This window comes from Gossypium hirsutum, chromosome D04 (genome assembly GCF_007990345.1).
Source record: "Gossypium hirsutum isolate 1008001.06 chromosome D04, Gossypium_hirsutum_v2.1, whole genome shotgun sequence".
In the NCBI taxonomy this organism is placed as follows: domain Eukaryota; kingdom Viridiplantae; phylum Streptophyta; class Magnoliopsida; order Malvales; family Malvaceae; genus Gossypium; species Gossypium hirsutum.
The window spans coordinates 10,946,559-10,964,804 of record NC_053440.1 but is presented as its reverse complement, the minus strand read 5'-3'; the positions used below and the strand labels follow the sequence as shown (position 1 = coordinate 10,964,804).

The window sequence follows — 18,246 nt, the reverse complement described above, 5'->3', positions numbered from 1 at the left end:
ATTCGCTACACACCACGAATTCCTTAGAATCCATCTACCGAACTCCAAAACAGTGTGAGCTGAAGCTTGATGTGGATAAACCACCAGTATTAGTAATACAAATAAATAGTCAATATATGCAGATAAGCTGCCAGTATTGTGGAAAAACCACCAGTAATGTAGAAAAATTTTCAATCTCCTCGATACTCCCGGTGCAGTGCACTGACAACAATATTGTGGACTCTAACTATTTCTGATACTCCACGGAACTCCTCCATCAACCACAATAACCCATCCCATGAATATGTAATATGACATACAATTTTTGAGCAATTCATGCTTTCAATTCAGTTTCGGTACAACGACCTGTTTTACATGCTTATGGTAACATATTAAATACAATGGCATGCTCAACATGCTTACAAAAAAAATTTGGTACATGAGTTTCATGCTTTCAAACAATCGATAATCATGGCACCAATAGTATGTAACATACATACAATGTGCATCACAACCAAGCATACTTAATACACATTCAAACAGTGACTCAATAAACAATATCAACCCATATCAACCCATATCATGTCAATACAATGTACATCAACATTAAGCATTCAATCAATTAACCAGACATGTCAAATTTTACATTCATGCAAATTTAATAAGGGCTTATCACTCAGTCAATTGTAGATTACGTAACTTGTTCAAAAATTTGGCCACTCGGTCATGCCTGACCAGCAAGCATAATTTACCAATTTAACTTATATTTTAATGTATTTCAAACAATTATTTAAATTTGGAACCCACACCTTATTTCGCAACTCACAACACTACACCGTAAAAATCCACACTTTCGCACCTTAAACCTTAAACGATCACTGATCCAAAAATAACATTGAAATTTTAATTTTACCCTTAGGATTAGCCTTCAAACACCCCTAAGGATTTGTCTAAAATAATTTTTCAATAAAAAATTTCAAAATTCGCTAAATTGAATAATCTTACACTAAAACAACACCAAACGAGAGTGCGAGTAAATCTTGATTTTACTGCTGGTATGAGATGTTACAACCAGCACCTATGATTGATTTTATACCAAAAATAAGTAATTAAATCATGTTAAAAATCCTCAAAAAAACTCAACCAAAACAACAACTTTAAGCGTACACAATACATGACTAGTTTTCGCTATTTTTGGCCCTTCCACTACTTGTTATCTACTTCTGGATTATTGAACACAAGGGATCAAACACACAAAACAAAACCATTTAGCACTAATTAAAAGAGTGAAATAATAATTTTTATTTCCTGGAAAGAGATACAAATGCGATAAAAACAACAAACCCAAAGTGGTGTTAAAAGGGGTGGCACACCACCGTGGACAACACAAATATAGGCACAATAGGGGTGGCATAAGGAAGGGTTTAAGTGGTTTTTAAGGAACTATCTTAGGCTTGAAAAAAAAGAAAGAAAATGGGCTAGAAAAATAGCATAAAACAACATTATAAAGGTCACCAATCGACAGCCACATAGGAGGGTTTGAGGGTCGGCAAACAAACCCTTACGGTGACGGTTTAGGGTTGTCTTAGACGACTTAATAGAAGTGTTTAAGGGCTAAAAAATTAATGTTTTAATCAAAAAATTAACACCAAAATTCCATATCTGAATCAATAAATGAAATAAAGAAAAATGGAAGAAAAAAATGACAGTAAAAGACACCTACACAAGGAAGATAAAATGGGAGACAATGGTTTTTTTTGTGGCAGCAATAGAGGTTTTTTAGTGATAAAAATGGAAGATCTGGGGTTGGAAAATAGTGAAAAAAGACAGTAGTAAAGATGAAGAAGATGATCAATAATCCACCACCAATCGAAGATGAGTGGACGACAAAGAGAAGGGTTCATTAGGTGGCACAGTGAAGGAGAAAGGAAGAAGAAAAGAAAAAAAATAAAAGTTTAAGAGTGGGAGAATAAAGGGAAGACAGCCAAAGAAAAAAGAATGAGAAAGGCTGAAAATAAAATAAAAATAGCACTTATATAACTAGGTTGGACGACACATATATAGGAGAGTGGGAGAAAAAAATAGCCAAATGAATTTATTTGTAAGGGAAAGAATTTGAACTCAGATCCCTAAGCCAATTACACTATCTCTTTATTCTCTCTTAACCATTAAGCCAATAACTCATTCTTGTCATAATTTTACGAAATTTTAAATAAAAATCATAGCGCGATAGCTCTTAGTCCACTAATCTAATTTTCTTCTAGCCTAATTTTCGAAATGTGACAATTTATATCCACGGACTCGATTTATGGAAACGAGGTCCCAAAATCACAATTTTTGACACCATTAAATTTTAGGTCATTTACACCATGTTACAGTAATTTAGTTTAGGAAACTTGAAGGAGGTAGAGAGGTTGTGGGTCAAGACAGACGGCGCGAGGGGTTCATTAGCGTAGCTCCAGATGTAACAACCCGTGTTTCAATGATATAGGAAATGAAAGTTTTAGAACCCTATCTTCGACGAGAGAGTCTATAAATATTATTATTTAATATTTATGAGGTTATTATAACATTTTATTAAAGTTTGGCCCCTTCATTTTGTCAATTGGATAGTTAATTAAGGTAGAAGGACTAAATTGTAAAAGTGGTAAAAGTTAATCGCTATAGATTTTTAATTAGTTTAGGGACCAATGAGCAATTGGACCCATTTTGATTACTGAATTGTGGATAATGATGCCACCTTCCACTTATTATTGATTAAGGATGATTAAGGCTAAGTTAATTAATGTTAGTTTAATTAATTAAGGTTTATTAAGTTTTAATCAAAGTATATAAGTTACAATAATAAAGAAAAAAAAGCCATTTTCCTATAACCTTCTCCATCTTTTTTCTCTTGGTCGAACCTTGAAAGGAAAACAAGAGTTTCAAGCTTTTTTCAACTTTTGTCCCTTAAGTGCTAAGGTAATTCAAGTTTGCTTCTCGTAATTTCTATGTTTTTGAGGTCCCAAAAGCTTAATGTAGCTAGCCCGAGTACCAATTTGTAAATATTTTAAAGTTTTAAAAAGTTTTCACTGTTGATTTCTTGAAGCTTTTGGTACTAAATTGTTAGATTTTAATATTAGAAGTGAAAAAAAATATTAGTTTGTAAAGTTTAATTCTTAGTTTTCAAACATAGGGACTAAAGTGCATGAATTTCAAAATTGGTGTAATATTTATATAATTATTGTTAATATAGGATTATATAAAGATTTAATTGAGGTCGATTTCAAAATCGAGGCTTAACTTTGAAAGTTATGAAAATTTTAGTTTTAGGGACTAAATTGAATAAACTGTGAAACTTCAGGAAACAATCAAAAAATGGAATTGAGCTATCATATGTATATAATAGGATGTTATAAAGTATTTGGAATTGATAAATTAAAATAAATTACCGTATAGATCAAGAGTTGAATCAAGCAGAAGAAAATCGAGGAAAAGGCTAAATTACAAATTAATCCTTGATGTTTTGTTTATTGTTATTTTTTTCTAGTTAAGTTCATATGTCATCTTTATATGTAATTGTAACATATACTTGAATTATGAATTTGTGTTGTGTGAATGTAATTTGAATTATTTACGATTTGATACAATTAGGTGAGATATGAATTAAATTGTAAAGAAAGGGGTTATATGTGCTAAATGTGACCGAAAGAACATAATAAAGGATAGGATATGATTTGCATGCCAATAGGCTTATTTGCACACAGGTACGGGTTATATGTGATGGTATGCAATATGTGATTGTACGGAGTTTATTATAGATCATATTGAGATCCACCATCTGTTGCGAATCATTGAATAGTGAATGTCTCTACGGAGACCTTGGTGTGGTGGAGGGATGTATTATTACATGATTATATGTTGTCGATAAAATTTACAGTTTGTTGCCCTAGTGTAGTGTAGTTACCCATGTATTCGAATATGTTCATTAGAGTTCATCAGGCTAAATGGTTAAAGAAAAGTGAAAAAAAAACCCCAGTGAAATAGTGTGAATTTATGTACAAAAGATTATATGTTGATTGAACTATATGAATGGTATTAAATTGTTGATCTTATATGAATGGCATTGAATTGAATGTTAAATACTTCATGTCTAGACAAAGTTGCCAAGTTGAATTGTTTATTGTATTAAATTGTGAAATGAGGTAAGTTATTGTTTTATGCCTATGAAATTACTAAGCATTCGATATGCTTACAATGTTGTTTCTTTTTCCTTATAGTTGTCAACTTGCAAAACATGTCAAACGGATCACCTCAAAGCTCACACTATCCTACTTTAGACTCGATATTCTTTTATTCGTTTTTTAGCTTGGTTATGTGACATGTACATAGGTGTTGTTATGTTAGCCTAAAATGATAGTTTTGGTTTGAACTTTGGTTAATGCTTAATCTTGTGAAAGTTAATGTCAATTGGTATATGTAAGTTTGGTAATATGTTGTGTTGTGTGTGTATGGTTCTTATAATTGCATATCTGAGCATGAAATGGTATGGAAAAATGATAATATGGAATTGTTAAGTGTATGTTTGAATAGGTTGAGTTAAATAACTTGAATTGGTATGAAATGGTGCCAAATTGAGGCATATTTGATTGATTGATTGATTTCGAAAATGGTTAAATAAATGTTTTGGTTGGTTTTATGTAGGTTTTAGTGTACATTTAAGCACCATTTGGGTATGTTGATAAATTGGCAAGAAATAGGTACCAAAATGCATATTTTTAACTTTTTTGCTGTGAGGTACCAATACCTTAGAAAAGGGCATCGGTACTTTAGTAGTTTTTTCTAATTTTAAAGACATCGAACATTAAAATGATATCGATACAGAGGTGAAGCATCGATACTTTATGACTAGTATTGATACTTTTGGTTTGAATTCAATTTTTTCTAAACATCGAAGCTTAAAATGGTATCGATACCTTATCTGAAATTTTAAAAACTTTGCAATTTGGCCCTATTTCATGTACAATATAGCAAATGAGCTTTTGTAAGCTCGATTGAGTCTTAGTAAAGTTTGTATAGCTTGTGATAACTATGGTTATGGAATGATTGAATGTTTAAGTGATTAATTTATATATTTTTTATAGTAGTTGCTCCAACAATGGATGTGGCATCGTATAGCTCAAACCCGACAATCAGGTCAGGTTAAGGTGTTACACTAGGAAACTTCATAAGACTTAGATTCCTTAACTTCTTTCAGAAATTCTAGTCTAATGGCTGCAATTTGCTCATCAAAGGAAGAAACTTTGTTTTGAACCACTTGGTTCAGACAATTAAGGGGCTGAAGGTCCTACATCATTTCATCATCATTAGGCTCCTTCTAATTCCTAAAAATGGTGGATTGAGTTGGACCTTCCAAATGGTGTGGAGGGGGACAGTGCGCATCTTTGGTAGTGTCCTTGACTGCACGTAATTCTACAATTAGCTTTTTAGAGATAACCACATCACCGTTGCTCCTGAAGCTATCACTGTTGAGCTAGGAGTTGCTCCTCCATGAGGCACATTTTTTCTTGCATCTCAATAACAAGGTGTTGGGAACTAGGAAGTTACTGCTAATCGCATACACAAGTGTGCAAAAAAAAACAATTTTATAAAAAAATTTAAAAGTGTTGTTTTAATTGCAAGTGTATAGTGTCAGCTGTAATATTTGTAGTGTCAATGGAACACTAAAGCATTCCAAGGATCGAACCCAAGGGATTATCGGTAAATGTATTTCTCAAGTTAATTACAAGTTAAACAATTACTAATCTAATCAAGTCAGAAATGATTAGAGAAAATTCCAAAATAAATTGTTTATAAACTAAATTTAAATTATTAATTAATCTAACTATTCTAATTTTCTTTCATATTGCTTTAAACAACCTAAATGATAAAACGATGGCCGGTTGATTTGTTAATTGCTAGCTAAGTTAATAAACCTATACCGCTTATATTGATTGCCACTTTTAGCTAGGAATATTATTTTGGTCTCATCCTAAACTAAAAGATACCACCTAAGCTCTCCTCTTGGTTTCACCTAGGCATATAGATTTCCTTTCGGTCTCATTATTCAACACAATCATATCGAACTACCTAAGGATAAACTCTTCTCTCAGTATCGTTTATCTAGATTTTCCACTAGAGGCATCAATTCTAGCGTATTAAGCATTTCAATATACTCGAACAATCAATTAATCAAGTATAAACATTAACTTAAACTAACAAACAATCAATCAACCAACCATCAAACAATTTAGCACATAATCAAACTTAAATTTCAAGCAAGCATTTTATCAACCACATGGTAGGCATAAAATAGAAGTAAAGAGTTTAAGAAAATGCTCATATGATTGATGAAAATCCATTAAAGCCCAAGAGTTTGATCATCTCCCTTTTGCATAGTCTTCAACAAGGAGGAAGAAATGAAACAACAAAAATAAAATCTAATTTAAAAAGAAAAGAGAAAATCTAACTTAAAAATGAAAAGAAAACAAACCTTAAACTAAGAGCTATGAAACTAAGGAAAATGTTCAGCCACCAAATCTCTAAAATCAAAGTCTTATAAAGTTATATTTAAATCCTACTAACATTTAACCTAACAATGAATGTTATGACCTTAAATAAAAAAAATAGACTTAAGCTTGTTGGACATAAAATTACCTTTGCAGTTTTTTCACCCATCAGGCAGGACATCGCAATACCCACAACAGTCTTGAGATTGGAAGTTTTAGGGGTCTCGGTATCATAATACCCATTACTCAGTATCGCGATATCATTGTAGTTGGTTGAAAGTTTTAGAGGTTTCGGTCTCATAATACCTGATACTCGGTATCACGATATCATTGTAGTTGGCCTCAATTTTTTTCATTTCAGTACTTTCAGGGGTATCATGACTTCCATGCCTCGATACCACGATACCCCCTTCTAAGTGATGTTTTCTTCACATTATTAGGTTCCCCATGGCACAATTGAGCAATCTGGGTTTAAAAAATGACTTAAAACTAACAAAAACAATTTATTTACAACAAAAAGTAAAAAGAAAAGACACCTAATTTACTTGAGAATAAGCTCTTTAAGTGTAATGGTGAGCCTAATTTGACGTATCAATTTACGATAGATCAACTTCTACTAATAAACTTGATCCGAAGGAATGGCTGCAACAATGGGCCGAGGTTAGGAGGTAAAACAAGAGAGGATTTGTTTAAGAAGGTCGTCTTTGGGATATTATGGGGTAATAGAAGATGATGGGGCATTGGGAATTGAAGGAGAGGCTACAATAACAAGGTTAGCCGAGGGAATATTAAGGGCATTCAGAAGCTGGGTAATGGCTTCCATAGTGCTAATGGTCGGGCGAGCTGATGTTTTGGTTTAGGTTGAAGGGAGTTCAATGTTGGTGGCTTTATGTCCATTCATTGAAGTGGAGGAATTGGAGAGGTTAGTGTCATTGTTTGTGGGGTTGTGGGTATCATCATTTTGATTCTGAGACATTATTAAGTCTACGTTCAATGCACCAATTATTGATACAACTTTTAACAAGAGAGGAAGACAATAAGGAGATCAAGGTGGTGTAATGGAGGTCGAGAGCTGAAACAAAGACAAGAATATAGTATGATCAAGAAGACAATTGCTTAAAGTGATTTTAGGGTGTTCAAATATCAATCCCCTCTTCATCCTACTTTAGGTATTTATATGAGAGGTATCCTTGTCCGTTAGTATGACATGACAGGGTATACATTTAGTCCCGCTTAATGTGTAAAGGATAATCATGAGTCTCTATTAATACGAGGATGTTATGCCTAAATAGACTCCTTATTGTCTTGGAAGTGCACTCACACTAGGAGAGTGTTCACACTTACAAAGCCGATGTCTTAGCATCTTGAAAGCAATGGATGGTCGAAAGTGTGGAAAGCTAATGCCTTCCGCTTCAAGGCGGATGGTTAGAAGAAGCATTTTCTCAATGGGGGTCAATGAAAGGTTAACACCGCTTAGTCTGCTAGCACGTCTCGAGAGCGAAGGGATATAACAATATTTTATTCACCATGATAAGAGTAATTAAGTCATTTTATTGCTAAAAAAAAGATATAAGGAAATGAAAAGCAAGGAAGATAATTATGATGTTTATATTATTAAGTTATTATAAAGTGTAATTATTTAATTTTAAAAAATAAATTTAAAGTTAAAATTAAATGATTATAATAAATTACATAATATATGAAATGAAATAAACTTCATACAAAATAGTGTGGAATCATAAAACCATGTCATGTAATTTTTTTTTTTAAATTTCATAACATTTTAAATACATAAAAACAAACATAATATGAATATTGTTTTTCAAAATTCAATCAATATTAAAAAATTAAAACTGCAATAACTCTAAAAAAAAATTTGACTCGTATTTTCATGTTATTTTTATGTCGACAGTCAAAGTCATATTTAATATATATTATATTTTATAAAAAATTTGACACATTAAAAATATTTTATGTGAATTTTAACAAATACATTTATTTATATTATGTTTGTATTGTTTGATATTTGAGTTATTTTTCATCTTAAATTTATGTTATATAATTGTGATGTGTTTGACATTGTCAAGTCCAATAGTTGTAATTTTTTTTGTCATGTATTATACAATAAATGGATTTATTAAGCATTTTATAAATGAAATATTATAAATGGATATATTATATCGAGCTAAATGGATATATTATATGGATTTTATATATAAAGAAAATGAAATATTATAAATATAAGAAAACTGAAATATTTATATTTGATTGTTTTATTATTTTATTTTTTATATTATCGTTATAAAATATTATGTGTTACTATATGCGTAAGTTTGACTTTCTTTTTTTATTGATTTTTTTATAATGATAATATTTTTATATGAATTTATAGTGTTTTATTTTGTTAGAGTTTAATGTTAAATAAAATTGTCTTTTAACTTTTAAAAATTAAGTATAGCCTTTAATCTTATGCTCTTAGTTAAATGAGTAAACAATTTCACTTTATCTGGGAACAAGTTGCAAATGGATTATGAATCTATATATACTCATATCCCACATCGCTTAAGAAAATAAGAGAAATGAGATTTGGAGTCTATATAAAGACCGATTTTGCAAGTTTTATTTCCATATTAATATATGGCACCATAAAAAAAAAAATATTGGTGCTGTCACTTTTAGTGCTAATGTGGCAGAAAGCATTTTTTTGTAAATTAGTTGAAAAACGCTCTTAGTTAGAAGTAGAGGTGATCCCGCCCGGTCCGGCCCAATGGTCCGTCCGAAGTATGGGAGGGTTCGTGTAAAAATATAGGCCCGAAATATGGGTTTGGAAAAAAAACGAGGTCTGTTTAGAAAACGGGCCAGGCCTCGGGCACCACTTTTTTGGCCCGGCCCCGGCTCGGCCCGAATATATAATAAATATTTATTTTTTATTTTTTTTATTTTAAAATAATTTTAAAATAATTTTTTTATTTTTTTATTTGTAAAATAAATTTTTGGTGTTTATTAAAAAAATGGGCCAGGCCGGGCTGGGCTTGGGCTTAGGAATTTTTTCCTGGGCTGGACTTAGACAAAATTTTAGGCCCATATTTCAGGCCGGGCCTGAGCCTAGGACGCGAGCCAAAATTTTTCCTGGGCCCAGCCCATGATCACCTCTAGTTAGAAGCCTTTTTTTACAAATTACCTAAAAATTCTTTCAACTGAAAGTGTTTTTATAAAATCGGATTAGTTCTGTAATTTTTCAAAAAAAAAAACCTAATCTAGTAATTAAAAAAAGGACATTTTTTAGTAATTTAGTCCATATTTGATTGTTATAATATTTTGTTTAATTTTTTTATAATAATTTTCATATATAGTAATGATGTTGTTTGTTTTATTGATTGTTATGTGTGTATTAAATTTTTTATAAATACGTAAGTTTAGAGTACTACATATAAATTACATTTCAATAAAATTTATTTAGCTCGATTGGTATGAGTATTGTTGTCATTACAGGAAGAACTGGATTCGAGTGCGCTAAAGTGAATTGTCCTTTTATATATAAATTAAGGAGGGACTACAAATAATTTTAAGCATTATGTCAAGAAAAACAGAGATTATCAAAACTTATAATAAGATTATTAAAAAAAATTCTTTATTTATGTGTTATTTTTATGCCATGATAAAACTCTCAAATTATAAGTTTATTAATAAATATACTTTAGTTTATGTGATGAAGTATTTGTAACCTCCTTGCCATGCATGCCTCTTTTTTTTTTCTTTTAATTGTTGTTTGATTAGTTTTATTCCGAATTTTAGAAAAAAATTAATAGAAATATACATTTTTAATAAATTTTTAAACTTAAAACATAATTTTAATAAATTTTAATGTTGAAAATATTAAAATTATTTTACAAAATAAATTATTAAATTTAAAGTATGTTCATTTTAATAACATAAGGTAAATTTATATAAATTTTTCACATCATTAATTAATTTAAACAAAAACTAAAATTGTTTAAAAAATATTAATTAATTTTTTTTGTTTTTTATTTCACATTTTCTATTTTTCAATTAATAATAAATATTAAAGGAATTACTAAAAAGAACAAAAGATTGATGATATGGCAAAATGTGTCACTCTCTGGCTCAAAAGAAAAACTAGCGTGATTAGAGTTAATTATCATACTGATAAACATAATGAGAGTTGAAGTATTAAATAGAATATTTTAAAAATATTAAAACAAAATCTTAAAATACAAAAGATAATCATGGCATTATCTATAATTTGCTAACCCATTTCTCTATTAACAAAATTGCCAGCAATTGCTTAATTCGTACTTGACATTCAAATCAAAACATAAGATTTTGTTAAAATACTAATGAAATTTATCTAAAAATAAAATAATTTATGAATATTTTAAAAAAATAAAGTTGAAGATAAAGGCAACAAGGACGTTGTGGTATGTATGGCTAATAATTTGTATTTATTTCAAATTGAGACAATGAGGAAGAAGTAAATAAAAATTCATTGAATTTGGATTTTAATGAAAATATAGAAATCAGTTGTCGCTTTCTTGGAATGATTTCACATAACGCGTTTTCCCAACCAATCAATCAATCAATCAATCACGACGGCCGGCTTCTTCTTTTCATTTTTATTTCATATTTCAGTTCCTTAACCATTTCCAAATACATCATTATTATGTGCAAATTTATGGTTCATCTTTGTGGTTTTCAATTCCTTTATATTTTAGGCCTCCATCTTACTAAAATAAATTTTTTTCTTTAAGTTAAAATTTTAAATTAATAATAATAAAATTATATTTTAATCTTTCAAAAATAATAAGAAAATAATTTAATTTTTTTAAAATTATAAAGATATAGACTATTAAAATTGTGAAGTCATATTTTTGCTATATTCAAAATATATAATTTAATTACAGTTCTTTCAAAAGAATTTTTTGATTTCATCCCTACTTGACATTTATACTTATAATTACACTTATAGCATCCTTCAAAAAAATAATAAAAGTGTTACCTACATTTTATTGATTGTTACAATAGCAACGAATGTGAACAAACTCGTCGTTTGAGCGGAACAATTTCAGAAAGAATCTGTAAATGACAGGTTAGAACTAAAGCATTTGAGAAGAATGAGGGTGTTTGCCTCAAGGTTGTGAAGAGGATTATTGAGGGAGGTGAAATGTTTAGAGTCTGTCTCTAAGAATAGGTGCAAAAGAAAATTTTGAGGACGAAATTTTCATTAAGGGTGGGGGAGTTGTCACACCTAGATATCTTTAAGGACTCAAATTTAGAGGAATTTTGGGACCTAATTGAATGTATGATAAGTTGGTAGACTCTACCAAGAATTTTGGGAAAAATTTGTGATTGGCAAGTAAATAGTTAAGCTTCAATTTTGGTTTGGTTAGGATGAAATCGACTAGTTCCATAGTGAGGGACTTAATGATTGTCGATAATTGGCTAAGAGGGTTTTCTTCAATTTTGACTAGTTTTCCTCAATTTTGTCTACAATTCTTCTAACTTACATTGTCTTCTTCGGTTGTTCTGAAGAAGAGGAGAACTTAGGAGAGCTCTACATGGAGCAGAAGTTATGAGAATCTAAACCTGGAAGTAGAGAAATATAAAACTGGTAAGCTTTTCTTATCTTTCTGTACTCGTGGATTTGAGAAAATGAGAACAAGGGTTGCCTACTAAGTTTTTGAAAATGGGATGCAGGTTCTAAGGTTTGAATGACTTTGAATTAACCGATCAATGGTTATCATGCTTAGTTCCCAAGTCGAAAGAGACTCTGGTGTTGGGACAAGCTAAGTTGACAAGGAAGGATTTAAGGTGAGTTTTGTGCTCCATCCTTGGGTAATTGATGAAAATTGTTGTAACTGTTTGAGTTGTTTGAATCTATTGTTATGGATGAACATGGTGATGGAGTGTTTTGTGGATGCATATCATTGTACAAGTATAGTACTGAATACCAAATATTATCCACATGATGTTTGTATAATTGACATGCTGTGTGCTTTATGATAACTACCTTGCTTTGTGTGTCATGCATGTTTATATGATATATGGGGTACGGAAGAAAGTACCATGATAGGGTAGTTGAAGATAGGAATAAATGGCGTATTGGAGGAATGGACGAACTAAAGTGGGTACTACAGAGAGTTCAGGCGGCATCGTAGAGTGATATTGACTGGCTCGCTAGAGCGACACTATGACAACTGTCTATTGACTCTATGAATCGACACCGCGATGGTAGTTTATAGGTCCTTCGGGGTGACACCTCAGAAGAGGTTTTTTCTACAAGACCATAGCTCGGCTTTGGCAACAAATAAAGTCCACCAGGACGATAAACATGAGGTTATTTTGTGCAAGACCATAGCATGGCTATGTTAACAAATAGAGTCTACCAGGACGATAAACATGGGGTTATATTATGTAAGACCATAGCGTGACTATGGAAACAAATGGAATCCGCCATGGCGATAAACATGGGTTATATTATGTAAGACCATAGCTCAGCTATGGAAACATATGGAGTTCGCCAAAACATTAAACACGGGGTATGTTGTGTAAGACAATAGTTCGGTTATGACATTAGATAAAGTCCGTTAGAATGATAAACCAGGAAACTGACAGAGGAAGGAAATGGGAACTATTACAAGTCTTGTGCGGAGAGTGGTATAGTTGGTTGGATGCAATGCGTCTAAGAACGTGGGTAAAAGAGAAAGGAAAAGAAATCGCCAAACTACGAAGATGAGAAAAAGCTAGAAAGAGTGTCTAAGAACCTAGGCAAATAAAATAAGAAGGGAATCTTCCAATATGCCCTGGAGTCGAGTTGGTAGAAGTGTTCTAATGCAGGTATATGTGAAAGGAAGGAGAAATTCCTTCAACGAATTGACAAGTACAATATCCACCAATAAGAGCCTGCTAGAGAAGTCGTAGATCCTGCATTGGTTAAGCAGTTACAAAATGGGTTAATATATGATAAATTTTTACTTTGGAAATCAATTAAGAGGTGGTAGGGATAATGAGTAGACCGTCAAAGACCTCATAAGAGGGAATGCCAACAAAGTTGAATGACTAATAAAAATTCACCAAGTATTTACAGGAAAAGCATGCTGGTTAGAATTACAAAGTGTGGGAAGGACCACAGGGACTACTAACAAGGTAGCCCACGGAGAACTACCTTGGGTAGGGAGTCAGGCGAAAGATAGCAAGAAGTAGAGTTCACTAGGGCCATATAGCATGGGAAAGACCATGTGAAAATACCAAAGGAGGAACTATCTATTAATTAGAGTATCTTAGAAAATAGGATCGAGGTGAATAAGTACTTTGGCGGTATATTGTAAGTATAAGTCCACCAAGATAAAGGGGGAGGTTATCCAGTCATCCTTATACCATTCAAGTCCATGAATAAGGATATTAGAAAGAGCCCTTGTTTAGGTAAGGGACCAAATATAGGCTAAGTCAAAAATTAGATAATTGCTGAGATAATATGACAAATACTTATGGAGTTCAATATGGATTAAAGGGATCAACGTAATGATTCACGGTTGTAGAGAAATTTTAGTTAAACCGTCAAAAATTAGCTCAGAGGAAATAAGGCATTGATTATGTTGGTGGAATTATGGATTCTTCTACGAAACACAAAGAGTTTTAATTCTGTGCATAAAGCTTCATTTTCCCTATTTTAAGAGTCTTCTATGAATACAAATTCATAGGATCTCACTAAGTTCAATTGAACTTATGAATTTACTACCATGTATGCAGGATAGATGTTGACTAGAGAATCAAGTGGAATGACCAAGCTAGACACCGCTTGAATTAAGTGTTAGAGGCCACGCCTCGGGGATTAAGTTGGATATATCTGTATTAAAGTCTTATCGTAAATTTTGTAAATATCTGTATTAACACTCTTATGGTATAAGTTATAGTGGAAATTAAAATTTGAAATTTGATATTGTCTAAGTGTGTAAATAAATTAGGTTAGAAATTTTTGTCATGTAATATGGTTTGATTATGACATTCGATACCCAAACCCAACGGTCAAGTCGAGTATAGGGTGTTACAATCAATGTGGGTTCCGCAACTTCTGTAGCGGGCTCTTATTGGCGACCACTATGTTTTCCAAGTCGTCTAAGAACTTTTTTCCTCCTTTTCGCGCATACATACCTATGTAAAAATGCTTATTGGCTTCACTCACCATTGCATTATGGAAAATCCCCTTTTGATCCTGTTTTGTATGCATTCCCAAATGCATCCCGACTATCAATTATATTATCTAACGCGTGAGTTATTTAGCGATGTCCCATTTTTATGCCCTGTCAGTTTACTGGTTCATCATCCCGATGGGCTTCATATGCCACCATAGCCTAACTATTGTCCTACACAATATGATCTCATGTTTATTGTCCTAGCGAACTTTATTTGTTGCCAAAACTTAGCTGTGGTCTTACACAATATGATCCCATGTTCATTGTCTTAGCAGACTCCCGTTTCCAAGGTGTAACACCTCTAACCCGTGTCTGTCGCCAGATTGAGGTTACGAGATATTACTGGACAAAAAGCTTATTTGAAATTTTAGTTAACTTATGAATTTTTTTATAACATAAACAAAATGAGACAAATCAAGTATACCAAATTTGCATACTTAATAATTAACTCAAGTACATAGACTAACCATTCAAGAAAAATAAAAGTGTACATTTTACCGATTCAATTAAACCAAAGTACACAGTAATTATTCAAACATATAAAATTATTCAACAAAATAAATACCTATTTTAATGTCATTAATAATTTCAGGCTTTAGCCGAATATACCTTATCCTCTAATAAGACACATTACCTGCTCATTAACAGAATACACAACCAAACCAAATTTTTTTTATAATCACCAACATCTTCAAACTAAACATGTTTCAAATACACTCTATTTATAAATATATTATTTCCATATACATAATTATCACTTATTAAAATTTTAATCAATCTATGCACAAGTAATTCAAACGTAAATATAGCTTGAACTACAAATTATAAGGCTAAAGACACCACATTTGGCAGTACAAATATATATATATATATATATATATATATATAATATCCCTTCACTAATAAGTTTCAGCCCAGTACATATAAGTTCATAATAAATTAAGTACAAAGTAAAATACTCATCAACTAATACATTCATTACTCATACTTAAATTAATTTGGTTAAATTATATCAAATCAATATAGTACCACCTACTAAACGAACCATGCATATATAAATGTGTATAACAATTTATTCACTTAACTATAAATATAATACCTAACATGTGATCAAACCATAACCGAATATATATATAATACCAAAACCAAATCACAACATTCAAGTATGACATACTCACGAATACCTATTCACACTTACATTCCACTTAACATCAACCAATATATATATTTATACATTCGATCTTTGATTTATCTTATAACCGAATCACCCAACACAAATGCATAACAACTATATACTTAATATAAACTTAAACTATATCCGAATATAAACAAGCAAAATATCCATTTTTACTTATTTTACCATATGCATCAATACCAAACCCAAACAAAAAGGAGATAAGCCATTTTCACATGGCTACTAATTACACATACACATTAGTTCCAAAATCAACATATTAACTATGTTATACATTTATCTTTATAAAGTCGTATGAATAAATACTTAAATACATGTATCTTACTCATGTCATAAATTATAATAGTACTAATAGATCCAAATCACTTATAAATACAAACCTACTTACACATTATACATTTATCAATTAATCTTGAATCATCAATTCAATATAAACTTACCTTAGCTTCATAGCATGGCATAAATACATACCTGAACTTTAAAATTTGTTTCCACACTCAGTCTTTAATTAACATTTCCCGATGAACCGTTCAGAATTAAAAAGGATACGTGGAATAGTCAGAAAGCTCGTACAATGCCAACGTCCCAGACGTGGTCTTGCATGTATTCACAAATCGATGCCACTGTCCCAGACAGGGTCTTACTCGTAAACACAAGTCGATGCCAATGTCCCAGACGTGGTCTTAAACGAAAACACATATCGAAAATCCTATGTTATGAAATAAGTATCCTATCTATTCCTAGGGTTCGTACGGGACTTTTGAATACAGAAACCGGATCAAATCGAACTCAAAAATACATCTCTCTAATTCAATACATATTCGGCCAAACACAATATATTCATAAAAAATATTTCACTCATAATGTGATATTTATATATTATAAAATTTAACAACCATTAAATACTTAGAGACTTACCTCGGATGCCGTCGACTATTAAATCGGCTACTCGACCACCTTTGTCTTTCCCCGATCCAAAACAAATTTCTTTAATTCTTGATCTAAACATATTCAAATTAAGCTTGTTTAAACACCATTCTATTCAATTTAACCTAAAAACACATAAATGGTCAAATTACAATTTTTCCCCTAACATTTCACACTTTTTATAATTTAGTCCTTTTTGCTCAAAACACAAAATACACAAAATTTGACTACACTCCTTTAGGGCTGAATATTCCTAGGGTCTTTACAAGCCCATACATTTCATTTATTTCACATTTTAGCCCTTAAAAAAATTTATTTTTACAATTTAACCCTAATTACTCAAATTCATCAAAAATTCAAAGACAAAACATGCTAATCTTTCTCATATCTTTCATATTTCATCATCAACTATCACAAAGCTCAAGCATTCATCAATGGTACATTTCAAAATCATCAACAATTCACAAAATTAAAGCATGGGTTTTGAAGTTTTCGAAGCAACGATCTCAAAAACGTAAAAATTATCGAAAACCGAACAAAAACGAACCTTGAATTTAAGCTTGAAGATGGTCGAAACTTAACTAAGCTTTCATGGCTTTCTTCCTTCTTGGTTTCGGGTAAGAAAGATGATAATAATCTAATTTTTTTATGCTTTTAACTATCTTATATTATAATATTTGTTAATTACTAATTTAACATTATTTAAATAAATATTTATAACATATATATTAAGGACAATGTTGTCATATACCACCCACTAACTAAATCTTTGTCTAATTACATCTTTAGACCTCCCATTTAAAAAGACAACAACAAATAGGTGCTTTTAAGATTTAACCTCTAAATTTTATTTTACGCGATTAAACCCTTTTCATCGAATTGAACCTTCAAACGATTAAATTTCCACACGAAATTTTCACACATATAACTTAATATATAATAGACACTAAAAATAATATTAAAATGATTTTCTGACTCGAATTTGTGGTCCCAAAACCACTATGTCCGATTAGGGTCGAATCAGGCTGTTACACAAGGAATCAATAAACCTCTTCGGAGTTACCGCCTCGAAAGACCTATAAATCATTCCCACGACCTCACCGAGAAAGACCTATAAATTGTTTCCATGGTGTCGCCTCGAAGGACCTATAATTGTTGTTGTGGTGTTGCTCCATAGAGTCGGTCGACCATCGCCACGATGTCACTCTAGCGAGCCAGTCGATACCATTACACAATGCCGCCTAAATCCCTTGAATCCCATATCAATCGACCTATTCCTTTATTATGTCAATTTTTCCTATCTTCATCTACCTCGATAAGGTAAATACCTCCGTGATCCGCTTACAAACTACTTATACATTTCATGAAAACAAGGTACTTGATACATAACTCAAAGTACGCCACATAT

General features: G+C 31.4%; 1 long non-coding RNA gene across 1 annotated transcript; it reads right to left on the bottom strand.

Moving 5' to 3' along the window:
* Nucleotides 1-16,309: 16,309 nt before the first annotated feature.
* LOC121216325 (uncharacterized) lies at nucleotides 16,310-17,472 on the bottom strand. The gene is made up of 2 exons (XR_005912491.1): nucleotides 17,386-17,472; nucleotides 16,310-16,912 (listed from the first exon to the last, which is right to left on the bottom strand). It is a non-coding gene; the product is annotated as an uncharacterized lncRNA (long non-coding RNA).
* Between the last annotated feature and the right edge of the window lie 774 nt (nucleotides 17,473-18,246).